Below are 21,926 nucleotides of genomic sequence, written 5' to 3' on the forward strand. Positions count from 1 at the left end.
TTTCCAATTTCTCTCTCCTACAGGATCTATGCCCCTTGAATGGATTTAATGCTGCACCAGTCCAATATGTTTGTGCATGTGCTGGGTGAGTCACACACCACCTGCCCACAACCAGAACAGCACTGAGCAGAGAAATATCATAGCCCTGTCCCCAGAGGCTCCTGTTTCCTGCTTCCCAACAAGTGGCTACACAACAGGATCCAATCCTGGGAATGTCACCAGAAAATGAATGTGGGAGAGGGAGAAAAGAAGGAACTGTGTTGAGAATATGCAACCCTGAGAAGCCTAGGTGTGAGATGAGTAGGATAACAATGACACTCTATTCCTAGAATGAGAGAAGTCAGCATTAGGGGAAATACCTCACAGGGAAAGGAGACATACTGTGAGCTGAAGGCTGCCATGCTGCTGAAGAGCATCCAAAACTGGAAAGCAGCAAGAAATAAAGGAACAGTGGTATTTGACAAGAGAGATACTGAAACAGAGGAGGAACATATAGAAAAACAGCAGGATTAAGAACAAAAGAAAATACAAGGGTAAAATTATTGTAGGCAGTGATTAATTAGATTACATTAATGGGGTCTCTGTGATTTCCAGAGGATTAAAGTTCCACTCAAGGTATGCTTCAGAATAAATTCAGGTCTTCTCAAGGAAGGCAGAATGAATCCATGTGGTGAGCAAGATAAAACAAAGAGCAGGAGAGACAATGAGAAATTATCTTTGTCCTACTGCTGATTTGTGTGTGACTCAAGCTTCACTTCAGGTAGGCAGCACCAGTGTACCTAGTCAGCACACCCCCTTGACCAAAATTAAGCATTTATGTAAGGTTTGATGCCAAATGCCAGATGGGGAAGAACAGAAAGATTTTTTATGATGAGCAGAACATGCTTTCATATGCTGCTGACTCTTTTAAGCTGGATCAATTTGTGTTTGTGCTATTCTGTAGAAATCTATTACAAATTGCTACTCTTGGTTTTTTTCCCCACCAATATATGTTATTATAGCTTGTGTTACATGAAATAGGAGCGGGAGAGACAAAGTAAGTCTTGGGGGATTCAGAGTAGAAAAAGGATGATCTTTCTTTAGAGGTAAAGCTTGAAAAGAGATTAAACACCTTGGGGCCCATGACAGTTGTTTTTTTCTTGGAAGAAAGTTATTTATTTTCCATTTTTCAGTTGTTCTGAAAATGTGTCTGGACTTCAATGGGAAAATTTGGTAAGAGGATAAGCCCACTTGCTCTGCTTTGTCCCCTCCAATTTGCCACTCCCAAGGAAATAACATCCCTCTGCTTGGGAGATGTGGGGGAGACTGATTTTTCAGCAGGAAGCAAGAACAATTTTCTTGGTGTTTTGGTGTTTTGAAATGAGGAGATTACATCCCCTTTGGAGGTCAGAGTTGCCTGATCTCTCTCCACCTCTGCTGTAAAATGCAAATCTCTCTGAGAAACCCTGAAACCAGCAAAGGAAACCTAGTTAGAGCATGTCCTGCTCCCTGCTTGTGCAGGAAAGTCCCGGCACAGGAGGCTTGGGAGTGTTTGGCCTGGGAAAGAGCCAGTGACTGATCCTGGGAAAGCACCTGCTCTTGGTGTTAGTGTTGAGACCCCTGGAACAACAATTACTTGGTTATGGGTGTGTTGACTTCAGTTGTTAAAGCTATGGATGGAATAGACAGGGCACAGAGATGAACAGGGCACAAAATGTGGTTTGGACCATTTTTTTCATTTTGGTTTTTATCCCTTTTGTTGGTTGTCACTGTTGTTGCCACCTGCAATTTCTGGCCTAAAGTTTTCCTGTGTGCAATTTTCTCTTTGTGCTCTGATTTAATTTTGTAATTTGTATTTTTATTGATGCTATGAATGTGAACTATATAATGAATCCTTTTCTGCCATTTTTCCCAAAACCTCAAGAAAGCATCAGATAGTCTGAGTCGACACTAAATTCTGAACTGGTGAAGCAAAGCTGGCTTGAAGGGCTGATATTACAGTACAGCAAAAGGAAGAGGAATTTCCCCCTTACTTTACCACATAACATTAATAATGATAGATATGATTCCATTTCTCATATTTTTGACCAATACTGTAGAATGAGAATAGATATTATAAGAGCTTTCCATTTTGCAGTCTCCTGTGATATGGCACTTTGTTGACAGAAAGATAATTTATTTGCTTTTCGAGTATCTCTGCACAGCTCATGCTTGTCACAGGGTGACAAACCTTCCTGATTCATTGGGTCTCTGTAGAAATATGCATCTCCTTTTCTTGTTTTTTATAAAATCAATACATGGGCTCCTTCCAATTTAAGATATTCTATGATTTTATTCCTTCCCTCCACTCCAGTGCAAGTGATACAGGATAAGCATGGGATTAAGGATTAAAACAAACAAGTGAAAACATCTGTTTATTGATTGCCTGGTTGTGGTGACAAAAATCTTCTCAGACTCAATGTAAAGTTCAGAGGTTGCAGCAAGGTGCATCCTCTGTGGATTTGGCTTGTCATGGGCAGCACAAGGGTAGAGTAAGTATCATCTGGTTTTCTCAGATTAAGCCAAAACCAGAGGAAGATACAAAAGTCAATGTGAAATTAAGGTGCATGTATGAATGCTTTTCCTTGTCAGTGGTTGATTTAAAGCTGACAAACCAGTTCCTGCCTGTGATTTGGCTCATTTCAGGAAATTGCTTTCACATTCAGATGAGAATTCTCAGGGGTTAGAAAATGCATTGCACTTGCATAAAAATCATTAACTTCTGGGTTTTTTCATTGGGATTTTATTTGCCTGATTTTCTAACTCCCAGTTCTTTTGGCCAAAAAATCAGGGATAGAAAAGCGTATGGAATGGATTGGTGGGAAATGTCAGTTTTGAGTAAATGTTAAGGTTTTCATGTAAACCCTTGTTTTATGATCTGGATCTTCAAAAAGGGTCCTGTGAGACTGCTGGAAGCTTAACAGTATGTTTACTTTTACTGGATGTCAGGTTTGTGTTTCACATCTGGTAAGCTGTGATCTATATAACCTTTGTCTCAAATAGGTTTTCCCATGCTTCTTTTCTTCTGACACAGCATTCACAATTTTCCTGTTGCTATTTAGTATGAGTGCAACAATTATCTATTATGAAATTCAGGGATACAGCACCAATAAACCATCAGAAGAATCAGTAAGTGTGCATGTGCAAGTAATCATATGCCACTTTTGTTACTGGGACTTAAGTACTCAATTGCCCAGTGCCATATCCCACCCAGTTAACACTTTACATTTAAATATAACTCACAGTTAGTGACAGATGCTGAAATAAATATACAAATAGGGAGGTGAGGGTATTAGTTTATATACAGTCATTTATCTTCTGCTAGTATGAGCAAAGCTGAAGTCAGATACAGTTAAATGAGCTGAAGCTGTAACAGTGCCTCTTGAACTGCTTGAATTAACAAAATCAATCCTCATAAATTAAACTATCATTGATCTATGATACAATTAAGTCTTATAATCAAAATACGCTATTGGTGCATGCAGCGTAACCATGCTTGTTCCAACACTGAATTTTAACCACTGCTGGCTAACTGCTCCTGCCATGTTCTGTAAGGCTCCCATCTGGCATGGGAGATGCTAACATTATGATACAGTTATTTCTTTTCCATTTTTCAATTTAGGCTGACATCTGCTGGTCTCTGCAAATGGCAGGCAACCCTGCTGAATGCAAACCAATTTGAGGCTGCGGCTTCTCGTGTTTTCCCTTTGTCATTTTTTCAGAGCTGGGAATGGCAACCAAGCCACTTAATTACAAAGGAAATTCATGCAGAATAATAACTCAGTGGAAGAAGAAAGGCAGGGACAATGCTGCGTAGAAGAAAATGAGTTTGACATGATGAATTACATGCATGCACGCCCAGCGCACTGTGCAAGCACTCAGAGGAGCCAATGGCAGCCACTGTATATTGGCCAATTAGACCTACACAAAAAAGGTGTTATTTAAGGGCATCACACTGTGGGTTGTAATGAGGAGGCTGGGCAGGGGAGCTCTCTCTTTTACACTCCCAATGAGGCTGAAGAGAGGGGGAGTGGTTTGATATTGGGCAATCAGCACTTGATATCTGCCCGGGCAGATGGCAGTGGCCACAAGGAGCTGGGCATTGGAGGGTGTGAGACATTCCAGCAGGAGCTACCAGTACTCCAGGTGAGGTGCTACACACACCTGGCCAGGAACAGCAAGAAATAAGAGGCTGCTCTATGATTAAATAAAAAAAGAGGCACCTCCACATTCCCTGCTGGTTGTATATATCATGGCTCTGTTTTTTAGGAAAACGAGTCATTTGGCATCTTACATTGACTGTAGCACTCCTCACCCTGGCAGCTGGCTGCAAGATCAGTCAGGGATATTTCCAGTGATCCAGCTTCCACCTGCATGGACTTTCAGTTCAGTTGTCACCCAGTTGTTAGTTTGGACAGGGATCCACTCACAACCACTGCTTTCCCACTGAGATTTTGAAACCCTGAGTAAAACCAGTCATCTCTGAATGAGCTGTGAATCTGTGGGGGTACTGATGCTTGAGCTACAATGCAGATTTGGATAGGCAGCACTTACTGATTCCCCTATGATGGCTTGTTGTGCAGTTTGAAGTCCAGTTTGTAAACTTTTTCTCTTGCCACTTTTAATTTCCTTTTGGTCCAGCCCTTTGTTTGAAACTGCTGGTGTGCCTGCATACCTCAGCAGCAGTATTTCCCACTTCGACTGCATCACTTTGTCTTTCCCAAGATATTTTGAAGAAAGGAAGCATTAACTATATGATGGCAGAGGTATTCCTCTGACTCCAGGGTGTTTCAAGCACAGGTTGCTGATAGTGGGTGTTGCCCATGCCTCCTACAGCCTGCTGCCCTTCAGGAGGATGCATGAGAGTTGGGAGTATTATCCTGCTCTTCCCTGCTTTTCCCATGGTGCCTAACCCTGCTTTTCAGCAGGGTGATGAGCCAACATCCTGAGACATTTCAACACTTAAGTCATTGCACAGAGCAGATTCACTTTTAATCCTGCAGTGCAGCTCCCTGAGTTGGTTTTTTTGTAGGGTGTCGAAAATGCTCGATGCTAGTTGTGATAACTCATGACGATGACATTTATCCTTGGGAAACTGGGTTAAAGTTTCTGCTGTAGCTTGGAGGAGCCAAGAAAACCTGAGCCAGTGATAAAGGAGAGCACTTAAAAAGTTGCCACCTCTATGAGCTGCATGGCTGGTGCTGAGGAGCAGCCTTACAGCACACAGAGAAAAGGAGAAACAGTGGCTAAGATCTAGGTCCTTACACCTCAGGAGCACTAAGGATCCTCCAGCTGATCCTGCCCAGGAAAGCAGAAAGCCTCACTGCTTTGGGGAATAAGGAGTAGTGAAATTTGTGCAGTTTATGCATCCTGCTAGTATTTCAGCCAGGAATGTGAAATCTAATTGGGGTTTGGCACAGGTTTAGTGATGGTTACCAATTACAATTAACTGGTATTGTCTGTTAAGTGCTGACAGATATAAAAGGAGGCAGTGCCACCCCCAAGCATGATAGAAATCAAATGAATCAGCAGTTGCTACCAATAATCCTCATCCCCGGGTGCTAAGGTGCAGCTGAGTTACACATTTGGACTTGATGAAGAGCCTACAAATAGTCCTTGGTTAATGTGGATGGGATGTAGGGGTCAGGAAAGTCCTTCATGCTTTTTTTGATACTACTAATACTACTACTAATATTTCTGTAGCACCTATGAGAATAAAATACCATTTCCATGTGTCAGCCCTTTTGATCCTCACTAAAAATGTATTCAGGAAGATAAGCAAGCCAGCTAGCAAGGTGAGTTTTTCCTCTTAGTGCTTCAAATTATATCAATTATATGAAGTAAAAAACTACAATACTGAAGCTGACACAAAAGTTTGTCTTGATATTTCTAGCATAAATCATATGGGGTTTTATGTGGTTGTTTGCTTTTGGTTTGTGGGGGGGGGGTTTATGGGGTTTTTTTGGGGTTTTTTTTTATTTAGGTTATTGTTTAGGGTTTTAAATCTTCTTTTTTAAAATTGTATAAAAAATATTAGCAAACTGTAAAGCAAGTGCCAGGGCAACGTCAGTGTAACTATCAAGAAAATCCTTAAACGACCTTAAGCCTTTAAATGACTTGTTACAAAGGAGTTTGGACTGTTATGTAAGTAACTGTAGAGACATTTGGTGCTTCTTCAGGTTAAAGCCCTCTGAATGCTCCCAACAGCCCTGAGCTGCAGTTCAGACTGCTCTGTGGAGCTGCTTCCCAGTGAAAACGCAGGCATTTACCAGTGAATGGCTCTTTGACTGCTGGTGTTCATTTCTCTCACTCCCTTATTCTACAGCCACCCTGTTTAATAGTGACATTAATACACTGACAGATACACCCAGCCATGTTGCAATTTGCTGGAGCTGATGGGGAAATGTTCTCAGAGCCACACTTGCAAAGTGGAGCTGTTTTATGACTTTTGTGATTGCTGTTCTTGAAAACTTCACCTCTCAGAGTGCTCATAGACAATTTTCCCTTCCATTCATTTCTCTGCTTATTGTAACAGATACTTTAAGCTCAGATCAGTGAACTCTAAATATGAACAGACTCCTCAGCATTTCATACAGTAGGAGAGAAGCTCCTACTTCACATTTGTCATAAAGCTGAAATAAATTATTGCACAGATATCTTGCTAAGATGGATTTCAAGTTCCAGATCTTCAACATCAGAGCCAAAAAAATTAAGGCCAAGTTTTCTATCTGCTTGCTGCTATGCTTTGTGCAATAGACTTTAAATGGAGTGATACAATGGATGGCTGAATGGACCTGTGAAATTCTCATTTAAATGAATTCCTGTAAATGCAGAGTGATGTTTAGTGGGTTGTGTATCCTGGATTCAGATAATGGCAGAGGGTGGAATCACCATGCATTTACAGACAGAACACTTGTGTAGGTATGAGGCACATCATACTAATGGTGTGCCCAGAAATGTGTTCAGAATTTAGCCAAAAGTCAGACCAGCTATTTCCCAGCCATGTTGCATCTTAGATCTTTAATGGAAGACTTTACTGTGGCTTTGACTTTGCTGCAGCTTCAAGCCACAGAGCAAGACACACACACTTAAGATAGGGCTATGGTGAGGAGTCTTTTACTCTTGGTTCCACCAGCAGTTCTACCACTGCTTTTTTGTTGTTGTTGTTGGTTTTTTTTGGGTTTTTTGTTTGTTTTTTGTTTGTTTGTTTGTTTTTTGTTGTTGTTTTTGTTTTTTGTTCTTACCACTTTTGCAATTTAATGATATGGCAGCAATGGCTTGTATTGTGAAAGTGAAGGTAGCTAATTTCAAATTTGTGAAAACTGTATAGTACTGCCTAAGTATTTAGGATATGCTGTGATAATATCTAATTTTGTGTCATGGCAGGCATTCAGCTTGCATATGGGCTGCCCTCCTTACACAATTTTTTTGACAGTAGCATCACTGCTAATGAACAAGGCCTGTAGATGATAATTTTCCTGAACATTTTGTGTCTAGACCTGATTAGGCCTAGAAGATTTCAGTTCATCAGGTTGTCATTTGAACTGCCAGGTACTTTTACACTCTGGAGTCTTACAGAAGTCAGCATAGACATGATCCAGAACTGCAGCAGTTCAGCTGTGTTAGACCTTTTTTTAGCTATTCAGTTGACAAGGTGAATCATCTTTGTCATTTTAGTATTTCCTTAGACAATAATTTCCTGACACAATATTTTTTTTCTTCTTGGAACTCATTAGCAAAAACATTCACCAGTCTGAACTGAAGATAATAGTATCTGAAGGCATTTCAAATTGCTGAGACAAGTAGAGTTGGTTACCCCTGAACCTGCAAAAAGACAGATTGGAATTCCCGGGCCAAACCACCTAGATGACCTTTCAGTCAAGTCAGAGAAAACTCTTTGAACAGTTTGGGGAGAGGAAGGGAAATTTCATTTTTCACAGCAGTGTCATGAATAGAAGTTCCAAAGTAGTAATGTGATTTCCTGCCTCTGAGTCCTTTTTTACAGACAATATAATCTTCTGGAGCAGATTCTAACCACTGTAAAACTCCTGATCCAATTTCCCACTGCCTTCTGCTTTGTCCCTTCATGCCAGTAGCAGTAGTTGTGAGACACTTTAGAAGAGCTCACATGGTCACCCTTCATGCCCAGTTTGCCTCTGGTGGAGGCAGCAGGGTAAAAACTGTCAGAGATCCAAATATTGATCTGACAGAGGGATCCCAGAGAGGCAGCTGCAGAAGAGAGCAAGATGAGGACCTCCTTGCACAGCAGAGCTCAGGGCAGCACAGGCCACATGAAGCCACTCCTGAGGCATCCAGTTGGGAGACAAGAGTGGGATGTAAATTGGTGGAGCTGCTCCAAGTCGTGCTGGCTGATCGCAGACTGACTAGCTCAGGGGATTTGGGGGCTGCAGGGTGCATGCAAATCCTCTGTAAGACTCAGCAGTGAAGAGCTCAGGCCAAAAAGCTCCAGGGCTGCTGTATCGCCTCTGTCCTCATTCAGCTCCCACAAGAATGCTTAAGCAGCAAAGCTTAAGCTTAATCGAGTTATGTGAGCCAATAAACTTTTCTGCATTTCTTATTGCCCTACCACAGTTAGATGCTTCTAAAATATTTTGCTTTAAGTCAAGGCAGGTTTTTACAGATTTCTTCTAGCACAGTCTCTCTTTCACCTCCTGAACTTGCTGCTCTGCAGCTCAGATGGACTCAGGACTGCCTGGTGTGCATGTCTGTGAGGAACATTATGAACTGCACAGCTTTCACTTGACCTCAGGTTTCAGAAGGAATGTCAGGATCAGACTCTGAATATCTGAATTAAAGGCTTAACTTTGAAAAGCGCACCGTCAAAGTGGTCAGAAGGTGTGTGGGGTGCACAAAGCAGCCGATTGTGCACTTAGAACCCTGTGTTAGCCTTCCATCTCTTGCCAGCAGCCAAGGCTGAAAGGAAGTCCTTGTGTTGCAGGTAATGGCATGAAAAATAATCGTTCTTGTTAAAGTTCAGTTTTGCAGAAGCTGGCCTTTCTACCTCATCCACCCAGCTTCACAGTAATGAGGGAAACAGAGCTCTTCCTCTCATGATAACTGAGCTCACCCAGCTTCTTCCCTATTGCAGTGTCTGCAATCCTGGCTGTATTTTAGAAGCAGAACCTGTAACAACTACAAAGTCCTAACAGAGGCAAGGTTTCAATTCTGTGGACACCAGTGACATTCTCAGGGGTGCATCTCTCTTGATCTCAGCCCGTGCTTCCCACCTCCTGGTGTCTTAAGGCAATGCAGCTCCCAACCATCTTTCTTCATGATTCACACAGAAACTTTTAATTTATAGAACTGACATAATAACTCCAGTGGCCTAAAAGAATAAATGAGTAATTCTGTGGGGTCTTCCATTCAACAACGGGAGTGTTTTCCCCGGGACCTCTTTTTAATTGAAGCCATTTGTCATTTTGAATGTCGAATGTATTCATTAGAAAGCAGCACCTTGGAGGGGACTAGAGAGCTCAGGAGATTAGTAACAGGGTACAAAGCCTTTTGCCTCCAGGTTGCCAGTTTCAAATCTGGCCATGTCACTATTGATCAGAAGAAGTCATTACAGGCTGACAGATGTTTGGCTGCTTATATAGAAGTGACCTTGTCAGATTAGTCAAATTCTTTGTTAAGAGATATGTCCCTACTCTCTCTCTCTCACACACACACACACTAAAATCCTCATTAGCACCTTGTTGGTAGTGCTCACAGCTTCAGTAAGGACAGGGCATGGTTGTTTATGCAGAATCAGAACAGAGAGATTTTTGAGTTATGTGAGGGTTGATTGAAGCATTTTCAAAGCAACTCATGATGCACTTTGAAATTTCCAAGTTGATTCTGTGCTGCATAATTTAAAATGAACCCTTCTTAGAATATTTGCAGTGCTTTGATCAATATAAAATTAATTTTTTTAGGAGTCTGAGAACTGAGTTTTTTCTATAGCATCTATTAGCAGTAAAGGATTGTCTTAGCATAAAAAAAGGAGGGACATGTGAAATATGTGGGGGAAAAAATGGTAATACTGCATACATTTTATTTATATAACTTTGAGACTAATGCTGAAAATATTCTTAGTCCTGCGGTGTATTTTGCAGACTGATACTTAGGGAACAGAAGAATCTTACAAAATCACCCCAGACACTTCAGTCCAGCCTGCAGTAGCTCATATCTCTAGTTTGGATTAAACTCTTGCTCCATGGAGCACAATGGCCAGCTATGGTAACACCAGACATCTCCTTTCACAAGGCTCTGCTACCTCGTGAGCATAACTCATGGCTTTCAAAATCTCCTAGGACAGGCACTTGGGAGAGTGTACATGCAAATTTTCAAACAGGCTCTTAAAGGACCTTTCCTGTGCCCCTTTAAAGACCCTATGAGGAAGATAATTTAGCTTGGGATGAAGCTTCCTCCATGGACCCACAGGTGGGACTCCAGGGAAATTTACCCATGTGAAAGGACTCTGACAGAGATGAAAACCTCTACACAAAAAATCTGTGTGAAAGACCCCAATTCTTCTCTGAAACAGAGAAAAGAAAATGCCAGAAATCCAGAGGGACCTCAATTTGCCATAGGGAAGAAAAGATTAGTTTTCTGTCAGCTTTGCAGCCCATGTTGCAAATTGAGTTTGAGACAGAAAAAAATGCTTTGGGGTGTTCATATTTTTTTTTACATCACCAGCAATAAATATCAAAGCTGGGCTGATAATGTTGGCATGAAAAGCGCAGGTGCCTTTGGTCTGTATTGTGAACAAAACGGGTAAAGTGTGTCTTGATTAGTGAGGTTAGTGGGTGACATTTTGTAACGTTGTGGTTTTAATTCCAGTCCAAACTCTGCTTTTAGAAGACTAAATCAAATTTTTACCTGAGCTGAACTTGCTTCTAACACAGGAGTTTTGAACAAGGTCTTTTTAAAAACAATTATAATCTCTCTGCAAAGGGTGGAGGATTATAGGGTGTAAAAGCAATAAATAATAGCTTTGGGCAGGTCTGAGCGGCTCAGAGAAATGCCAAATGACTGGCACACCTTATTATATCTTTTAAGCAATCGCAGCACATGACTCCAGCTCTTTCTATGTCAAGAACATTTGTTGTTAAATGCCACAAGGATATGGGAAGGTGTGCCAAGGCTTCTGTGCACCTTCAGCTGTTCTCAAGGTGATGACTTAAAACTGGCAATTTAGCCTTTGCAGAGCACAGAACAGCACATGCCATTCGAGTCTTGGCCAAAAAGATAAGATAACGTTGTATTTTAGAGTTGAGGATTATAAATTGGATCTCTGGGGGGTGGGTAGGGGGAAGGGTGAACACTTCATCTACCAAACTTGGCTGATTTGATTTTTCTTATCAGTGAAGAGACTTAACCTGCTTGCTACACCACTTCTTTAAGGTGTAATATTGGCTCTGCAAGAAGTAATATTTCAGTACGTGTAGCTTAAAACCTAGCTTGCCTTAAGGTCACATAAGTAATACACACTGAGTATTTAGGATCCCACAAATGTGACCTTCTACCTGTGTCCCAGTAATGCAGAAGGCACCAGCCCAGAACAAGCCTATGGATTTCATAGGCATGTAATAGGGAAAATAAAAAGAAATATGTTTCTATGTATTGTAAGGGGTGGGGGGAAGGCAGAATCAACAAGAAGCTCTAAATTAGTTATTGTGGTGATGAATGCTCTGTTATGGACCTGCATGTGTGCCTCAGGCTTTTATGGGTTTGTAATTATATTAGGAGATATTGCTTTGACCTAGACATAACTGTACAGGTTATTTACTATTATTATTACTTGAGAGCAATAAAGCCCAATACAAACTTTCAAATACTATATGACACACTTACATATGACAACAGATAGAATAGATTCCCTGATGAGAAAAGGAACTAAAATGGCAGTAGGAATCTGTTTCAGGGTGGATTGGTGAATGGCAATATTGATTGTTTCATGGTGTTATTTAACTTATCTTTCTGTGATGGTGCAGCTAAACTGAAGTTTGTTCTGCCACTCCCTGTCACCACTCTCCCGAGAGGCAACATGTCCTGATGGACTAAAGGAATTTGGCCTATTTCAAGATATGGGGCAAATTAAGTTGAATCACCACTGAAGGCATTTTGGAACAACCTGGCTAACTTTTCTAGGTGGCCTCAAAGCCTTCACACAGCCTGGAAAAGCTGCTTAGCTGGGAGTTTGCAATAAAGCACTGTTCTAAAATAATCATGAATGTTCATAAAGTAGATGAAAGCCTACAAGAAGTACAGCCAAGCTGTATCAAAGGCTAAAGTAACAAGACACATGATTTAAGACTTTTCCTCTATTTGCACAATTTTTTTCTTTCTTGAATAAAAATGGAAAAAAAAAGCTTTAAAACAAAAGGTTAAGAATTTTCCAAGGTCAAAAATAAGGTCTTTAGAAGTCCTGCAAAAGTGTCATATTACTGTTACAAAATGCACATAGAAACAGAGGACATCAGGATAAAAATTTTAAAACATAAGGAGTTAATGATACTTCCTTTTTAATATTGTTTCAGCAAAGGTAGCCATGCAGCAAATTAAACAACAGTGCATATGAAGAATTCCAATTTCAAGGAAGAAAAGAAAAAACCTGTAACACTGCCTGGAAAGCACAGCTATTAAAGCAGAGAGACTTTTGAAGCTACAGGTAGATGCTATGCTTTGGGAGATGCTGACACACAGAAGGGAAAACTAAGCTTTTTAAAAAAAAAGGGTGGGGGGTGGAACCCCCAAAACCAATTGAAAATTTATGTAGTGGGTAGCTTTACTTGCATTTCTCATTTGTTTCCCACCAGATTTCTTTTTAATATCAATATATACTCTCCATATCCAAAGTGTAAAGGCCTGAATATTTTCCTTGGTGATTTCTTTGCATTGCTGCAAGGCTTCCAAGCGATGAGAAAGATGTAAAGTCTAAAACTTCTTAAGGCATTGGCAGTTGTCAGTGTGGCCAAGCTGGACTTGGCAGAGCAAGCAAAGGGAGAAGAAAAAACAGTGATTATTGTGCCACTGCTGTAGTTGCTGTGTATTGCTGCTTTGGGCAGTGCTGGTTTAAACTGTTCCTACTCCAGCTGCTCCAAGAGCCTGTAGTCTCCCAGGGAAGCTGCCCCCTTCATCACATGATTTCCCTGCTTCTTCACCCTTCCCAGGGGGAAGTCAACACAAAAACTGGGTCTGGTTGTCTCCAGGACCTGAGTGGTGAAGTGCTCTTTGCACACACAAACACTTTCTTGAAGCACGGCTGCGAACAACTAATCGCTCTTTAATCCTGCTAACCTCTTTGCCTCGGCTGTATGGTGGGGTTAAAATTCCTGCTGATAAGATTAAGTGCTGTCTTGGATTGGGGCCTACATAAATAATAATGCTATTTCCACAGTCCCACTCATTAGAATGAAATTCAAAAAAAGGATGTCGGTCTTCCTGCTGTGGGATGTCAGCCAGCTGCTAATTGTCTGTGGTCAGAAAGTTCTCTTTGTTGTCATTCTTTAGGGATCTATGTGTGTTGATGTGAGTCCATTTTACTCTTGCACTGAACTCAGGTGCATTCATCTACAGTATTTGAACTAGATTTTTACCTTTAGAACGCTGGGTAGCTGCGTGTAAGTCTAGGTTGTATTAACCACAGGTTAGTTTTCTTATAAGGTTGTATTTTTAATCTGAGTGGCACCTACAGTAAAATCCTTTTTAATGGCCAAGAGAGTCACACCTCATATTCAATCCCCTTGTTATAAAGCAGACGTGTTTTCCCCATTGTCAGACCGGCTGTGACTCACTGCTCCTTTCTGCTAACAAGAAATCCATTATATTAATGTGAGTTTGAGAGCTACAATGACATTATTTCAGTAATCTTTTTATTTTAAAAATTCATCAGCAAACACCAGAAACAGGGTGGCTAAGTCAGCTATTTTAATGAACAATCTAAAAAGAAACAGCTGTTAGAGACTGAACAATGAATTTGTGGCTTTAATCTTCAGAGGTGCTCTGTGCCTTGTCAACAGCTTAAGCACAAAAAATATTAAGTACATGCCTAATTTTAGGCACACCTGCAATTCTGGAGTGACTAAATGCTTTGGTTGCTTTAGCTGTATGTTGGCAGACCAAAGAGACCTTTGGATACAACCACTGAAGTCTGGAAAATGTTCTAAAGCAAATCATGTACCAAGACAAAACAATCACTTGTGCAGCATTTTTAAACTAAGTGTTAAAACAAACCCATCTGTTTTCACTTGAAAAAATAAGGGACACAAAAGAGACCCAAGAGTAGCTTTCCACCTAACAAGCATCTCATGTAGAATAATGCAGGTGTGGCTGAAACTACTCTTGACATAAAATATACAATAACATGTGTGATGGAGACGTGTTGACATTCCCATCACTTTTCATCTGAACGCTTATGTTGAAAAAAAATCCATTTCCTTGTAAACTTCTCTGCTGGGGGGTGGGAAAAGGATGAAGGGTAGGAGCACTGATATTTCCCATTTTGCTAGAGGTGCTTTGAAAATGTGAGCTGAGAGGGCTGTTGCCAGAAGAGGGATCTGGCTGGCTGGGGAGCAGGGCTTTGCCAGAGGAGCTGTGTAGGGCACGCCTGCAGATATGTCAAACACCGCTTGCCTGTGATGCCGCTCCCCGCTGAGTGTGTCAGCAGGTACCTGCACTGCTCCTCAGCCCCGCTCTGTTAAGAGGGAAATGCAAATTTCCTGATGTCTTCTGGAGGGCTATGGAGGGAAGAAAGTGAGGAAGGGAATCAAAGGGAATATATTATTGGTGACAGCGAGTAGACTAAGCGAGAGATGGGAGCAGGAGCTGGAGATGTGGTTAATGAGGGCACGCGAGGGAAAGCAGCCCACCACACACACTAAACCCACAGCAGGGGGGAGCGTGGGGGAGACACTGGGAAAAAGGACAAAACAGAGTCTGTCTGCTGGTATTTCTATACTGCAACCCTGCCCTTCCAAGAAAACAGAACCCATCTGGTGGCATAATCAGAAGCCCTCTAATGCTCTTATTCCTCTTGGTGTGTTCCCCATCTAAAGCAGAGGTTCTCTCTCCCCTTTCTCAAACCCCTACTATCCTCCTGCTCTCCAATACTGACACTAAAAAGATCAAAGTGTGGTGCCACTTCGACATTGCAAAATGAATTGCTTATAGCTGCAATGACTTCTTTCAGCTTTCAGTTCTTTATTATTGTATCTTTTCATATTTTCAGAATGAAATGCTTTTGGTTTTCAAAAAAAAAAAGGACTTCCAAGTAAAATTATTGTCTTCCCAGAATGTTTCTTTCCCGGGGATTTCAAAACCACCATGTTTCATTGTAACTCATCTTGAAGCCAAGCCAGATTTTGAGTTATTTTAAGCCTTTGCCAAATAATATTTTCATCCTTTTGCCAGGTCTGGCTTAGACTTGTAGCAAGACAGCAGCAGGACAGACCTTGTATTACACATTCATCCCTAACACTCTTACACAAGACTTGTAAACATCAGTGTGTGTCCTCATCTTGGCCTGTATCTTCATTTTGCTGATAGTTTAGTTTATTTTTGTTGCATTATTTTCCCAGGCGTGCACAAAAAGTACATGGAAGTAGCACAATATCACAATTCCACAATTCTTATGGTAGGTGCTTTTGGAAATGCTTGATCCCACTGCTCTGCAATTATTATCATACTAATGTAAAATTTCCAGACCTCTTGATTTATATATTGATTTTATATATATATATATATATAAGCACACACACATAACCCCAATCATTCTTTGTATTTAACTAGCATTGACATTCTTTCATCTATGATTAAGATGATCTTTCATGATCAATACAGTCTCCAGTGAACATTTTACACACGCTGTCTTATTAGCGTCTCTCCTCAGAGGTCATGCCTTTGCATTCTCCACTTCATTGCATTTAGGACTCCTTCTGAAACTGTAAGATGTCCAACCAAGATTGCCAAAATTATCTTTGTAAGAATTATTGTCATGATGAAGATGGAAAACTAGATGTGTAGCCCATAGTACTCTTTTAGGTATAAGGAATATTGCTTTAAATGTTCTGTTCTGTACAGAAATTTTGATTTTTGAATATCCTGAATGTGTTGCAAAGATGGAGAACTCAAATATTTTAGAATCAGGACAGAAGCAATTCCTGGAGGTAGGGACTTTCCAAAACATAAGTGAAAGTTCTAAAGGATGCATACAATGTACAATATTCAGGGTTGTTTTAGTTATTGTTGAGTGGCACTTGCACGGTGTTGAGGCCTTTTCCACTCCTTGTACCACCCCACCAGCGAGGGTGTGGCATTCACATTCTCTGGAAAAATCTCTTGCCTAGGATTTTTCTCCTGGGAAGCTGAGAAGCCTTAGAGAAAAAGGAAAACACCTTTATCTCATTTGTTTCTCCTGTGCTTTGCTCCTTTTTTGGAATGTGTTTGGAGATTGTTTATCAACAGGTGATTGTTCCACTGGTTTTTGCTGTGAGTTGTTTTGACTAAATGGCCAACAAGTGCCAAGCTGTGTTGGGACTCTGGAAAGAGTTACGAGTTTTCTTTATTATCTTTTTAGCATTCTGTAAGTATCCTTTCTGTATTCTGTAGTATAGTTTAGTTTAGCATTCTTTAATATAATATAGTATCATAAAATAATAAATTAGCCTTCTGAGAACATGGAGTCAGATCCATCATTCCTTCCTTTGTCTGGGAACCCTGCAAATACAAGAGTGAGGGGTTGGGGTGCACAAGGAGCTGGGAGGGGACATAGCCAGGACAGCTGATCCCAGCTGACCCAAGGGATGTTCCATCCCATATGGTGTCATTCCTGTATATAAAGCTGGGGGAAGAAGGAGGAAGGGGAGATGTCTGGAGTGATGACTTTTGTCTTCCCAAGTACCACTGGATGTGGTAGGGCCCTGCCTTCCAGGGGATGACTGAATACCTGGCTGCCCATGGGAAGTGGTGACTGAATGCCTTGTTTTGCTTTGCACACAGCTTTTGCTAAACCTGTTTAATTTTTATGTCAGCCCATGAGTTTTCTCACTTTTACAGTTCTTTCCCCCATGCTACCAGTGGGACAATGAGCAAGTGGCTGTCTGGTGCTCAGTTGCCATCTGAAGTTAAACCACAACAGCGCTGAGAATAGTTTAACAAAAAGATCCTCTTTAAATTTTATTTTAAAAACGCCCAGTGACACTTTGCTTTCAGATCAGGTAGCATATGTCAGTGAGAGCTCTTTTTTTTTCTCCTCTCTAGTAAGAAAAGTAATTTCTGAGATGGTGTTTGACAGCACTTCTGACAAAAAAAAAGAAGACGGGTCAGTTGAAATGAGTTAGTATTTCAACAGAGAAACAATACAATCATTTTATCAGAAGACTCCTTGAAAAATAAAAGGCATATTGGGAAGGAACGAATAACTCCTTAGATGAACAGATATTTGAAGAGCAGTCATTCATTTGAAATATTACAGATTTAAATGAGTACGTTTCTCTTAGTCTGATAAGAAATGAATTTATGCATTGTAACATTTTTAACATATACAGAATGAAATTATTAGATTATTTTTAAAAGGCTCAAACAAAAAGAACTCTATAATTTTTATCAATTTGTCCAGTCTCAGAAAGTTCATATTTTACATAAAACTAAAATTAAACTAACTAGAAATCTGTTTTCATAAGCATCCTCCTGCATTACAGGAAAATCCACACTTTAGGAAAAGCCACAATCCAAAAACAAACCACCCTCCAGTTCTAGCAGCCTTATCCTCCTGGGAACACATGGTACCTACATACACTTTCTTCTCTGTAAACACATAACTGGATTAGAAGGACTGGGAGGGTGATGATTTGATTTGCCTCTTGCCAACAGCAGAACATCTTGCTGCTTTATTTTTAATAAACTTTACAAAAGAAAAAGCATCTATACAAATAATTTTCCAAGAATTGCATAAAAACCTTTTAAATTTAAATATTAAGATGCTAGGAAATATGATTGCTAAATGGAACATAAAAAAGTTAATAATTTTTTAATCCTCTTTTATTGTGGAAATACATGATCTTGAATAGAAATGTCTTCCTAGCTAAGGAATTGTCCCCTTTTTAATTAGTAATCACAAATCTGTCTATCAATTCCACATGTAAGTATCAAGCTAGAAAGCAGACTTGTTATTCCCACTTTCATTTGTGCATTTCTAATTTCAATGCAGAAATCCCTTTGTGTGAAAATCCCTGAAACCAGCATCAACATGTTTTCTTTTTTACACAATATAAACCTATGCCCACAGAAATTGCAGTTTTGGAATTCACTGATGATGTGTGTCAAGAACTGCAGCTGTTTTGCAGAGTATTACTAAAAGAAATTATTAGCAGTCATTTTATACTTGTTTTGATGTGTTTTACCTTGATCAGAAGCTAATGGCTTCTGCTGCGGACACAGGGGAGGATAAATCCTCTTCAAAACAAATAACACTCATTTTAATTCTTCTGTTGTAACAACATATTTATGGATCTAGTTCATTCCTTCCCTTTTGGGAAATGTATGTTGCAGAACACGGAACTCCTGCGCATTGGGTACCACCAAGTTCCAACTACAAAGCTTGGGAAGGTGGAAACACCAAATTCCGAGGGAGTCAGTCCTAAAAACTGCAGTGATGCAGTCCAGACTGAGCAAAGCACATGCTTAACTGTAAGCAACTTCAGAATCACATGGCAGGTAAGAAAACAACTTCTGTACTTGAAATTTTACTGCCCACTGATTTTTTTGACCAAGTCCAGAGTCTCCAGACTGCAGGACTGAGCACCCCGCATGACCTCTTTAGGTCTGAATCCAAGCCCACTACAGGCAAGGAAACAGTGTCTAAGTGTTCATCTGTTGTCTGCATCAGCCCTTGAACTGAGCCCTTGAATTGGTCATGGCAGCAATTTTTTTAGCTTTGCTGAAAATCTTGTAGCTCAAATTTGAACAATTATAGAGATTTCAACACACTTCTATTATTCCCATCACTTAACTAAAATGTCTTCCTAAAGTTTCCACAGTATTATTCTATTATTTGTCTACTTGTTTTTCCCTGTTATCTGGGTCCTCATTAGTGCATAGTCTCTCATACCTCTTCACCATTTTCCTTTTCCCTGTGACTGATATAAGACAACAGGTCATTAACCCCACCATTATAAATTTCTTGTTAATTTGCTGATCCTCCTTGTTTTTCAGTGATCCTGCTTTCCCCTGGCTCTTTTTTATGCCTGCTCCATTAAACAGGAATTTATTATCACCCTTAGCTTTGTTAGCTAGCAATAGCTCATTGCCTTTCTCCACCTTGTCTTGTTCACTGCTGGTTGTTTTCTGCTCTGTCCTAGTTTTCCTTCCCATTTCAGGACCTCCTCTTCCTTGCAGCTCTCTGTGAAGCAATGGCTTGTGTATGTTTTTATACACCCAGCTGTGGTATGATGGCTCTTTCCCTTTCTTTGGTGGCTCTGAAAGTATGGAGAAAAGATGAGGTGTGCCCTGGACACCTTCTTCTGCAGTTCTCCCTCACTCCTACACCTCTCCCCCTTTGAAGAGGTCGAGAGCAGTTTAGTGTCAGGACTAAGTTGTTTCTACTCTTGACAAAATATGAACTCAATTCATTATTTCTGCTGAAAATGGGCTCGTGATGTAAATCAAGCACTGCAAAGATGACATTTCAGAAGAGGAGTATTTATGCTGGAAGGAGGAAAGAAGAAATTCCCGTCAGTATCCTGTCACTGATTTTGGCACATCATGCTTGGTGGCATATTACATGCTGCTGCACAAACTTCTTCTACAAAACACCTGTTCTCATTCAAGTTAAATTGCAAAATTGCCATGAGTTTCAACATGACAGAAAGGCCTTGTGAGCTTTGCTGCTGGTGGAGTCACCACTGTACTCTTCCTGAAGCTCTGCCACCACACCACCAAACAGGCACAAGGCTCTGTCTTCCTGCAACCTGTAATTTCACACACTTCTCTTGTAAATGCTTGAATTTCTGCCTTCCAATATGTTTTATCTGAGTGCCACTGACAGGTACTGCATAACACACATGGTGCAGAACTGCAGCTGCCAAAGCTTCCTGGCAGATTGGTCCTTTCAGTGCTGCTAATTCTTTGCTGTTAACCTGAGTGATCAGACTGAAATCTGGAAAAGGAGCCCAGCCTACATCACTCAAAAGAAATCTCCTTTACCCTCCCCTGATCTCCTACATCTGAAAGATTTCCAGCCAAGGTGCTGCCATCTGTGCTCACAAGAGGGAGGAAATTCTGTAGCTTGCCATCTTTTGTATTCTTTCATGTAATCTCTATTTACGTGACCAAAACACTAGGATTAGAAGAAATACACAAAAGTATTCCCAAAAGAAATGGCATAAGCAATTTGATTGTTTATTTCCCAGGAGCTCTCCTCATATTAAAACCTCTCAATCTCTAAAATTAGTAGCTGGGGAAGAACAGATCATAAAAGAGCAAACTAAGAAAAAAACCCCACAATCATACAGCAGTATCAGCTGGATTTCTGCTCTGGATCAGCTTTTGCTACTTAAATATGTATTACTGGCAAAGATTTCTTAGTGTTGTCTTTATTCAGAGAGTTACTCTCAGTCAAATTACTGGCTAAAATCCAACTAGGTAAATTCTGGTTCCTATAACTCTTGAATGTACCCATTTCAAAGCACTTACTCTATTTTCTGCTGCATTTTTCTCTGTTAATTAATACCTTTCTATGACAAGACCCTGAAAATCCAAAACATGCTATACAACTAAATAAGAAGCCACAGCTTGCAGTCCTTGGCTCCAGGCCATGCCATCCCTCCATATCCAGACAGGCACAGGCATCCACCTTCACACACATTGGTCTGTAACCTAAACTGAGGGAAGATTGCAAGAGGCTTTGACAAATGAGATAAAAATGTAAATTGGAGCTTGGATTGATGATAAATATACAAAGACTGGATGCCTAAACTTAGACAAGGATGCTACATGGATTTGTATCTGGCATCTAATTCCAGAAGCCCATTTCCAGGGAAGTATTGGCAAACACAGATTTACCTGATCTGTGGGCATGTGGGTTGTAGAGAAAATGGAGTCACACAGTTTTTCTCTGTAAATCTGTACACCTGAAAGGAGACATAGTAAATATGGCAACAATATCCCAACCATGCTCTGTCTCGTCTAAATGTTTCCATGCTGCTGGCTGGAAACACAGACCAAAGACACTCAAATACACCTGGAATTTTATTCACCACAACAACTGCACATTTGCCTCCACCAGTTCAAGGATGCTGCAACAAAACATGCACAAAATAAAGAATACCCCTCTACCAAAGCTTGAAAACATCATGAAGCCGATATTTCTGTAATACTTGTATTCATCATGTACAGGGTACCATGATCTGCAGGGAAACCTGGAAGATGCAGACAGCTCATTAGCACATTAGTTGTCATGGGGAACATAATTCTTGCTGCCATTTCTGGCAAATTAAATTTTATAATTAGTTCTGCACCTCAACACATTTTGTCCATCAGAATAAAATAGTAATTTTGATTTGCATAGTCTTGTCTGTAGACCTCAACCATATAGAGAAAATTTGTGTAGAGAAAAATTTGGAGAAAATATACTCTATAGAACACCAAAGAGTTTTGGAGAAACTGTCCATATGAAAGATTTTGACCCAGAGCTCCCACACTCTGTTTTCTCTTATCAGAAATTTATCCTGCCCTATTTATTTTTCTGGAGAGTACCATAAACTGTGACATGGATTCTCCTTGCTTATAACAGGATCATTATTTGCTTAATCCTCTCACCATCAATTTGTTTCCTGTTTCAATCTCTCCCTTTTTTTTAATTTTAATTTTTTATTTTGAGGGAGATTTATTTGCAAATACTAGGTTTC

At 40.4% G+C, this 21,926-nt stretch overlaps 1 long non-coding RNA gene across 1 annotated transcript; it reads left to right on the plus strand.

Moving 5' to 3' along the window:
* The first annotated feature begins 5,541 nt into the window (after window positions 1–5,541).
* LOC135298862 (uncharacterized) lies at window positions 5,542–20,613 on the plus strand. Its single transcript, XR_010360925.1, has 4 exons — window positions 5,542–5,813; window positions 12,561–12,691; window positions 18,571–18,735; window positions 19,398–20,613. It is a non-coding gene; the product is annotated as an uncharacterized LOC135298862 (long non-coding RNA).
* Window positions 20,614–21,926: the final 1,313 nt, after the last annotated feature.

The sequence above is a fragment of the Passer domesticus genome, chromosome 4 (genome assembly GCF_036417665.1).
Source record: "Passer domesticus isolate bPasDom1 chromosome 4, bPasDom1.hap1, whole genome shotgun sequence".
Taxonomy (NCBI): Eukaryota; Metazoa; Chordata; class Aves; order Passeriformes; family Passeridae; genus Passer; species Passer domesticus.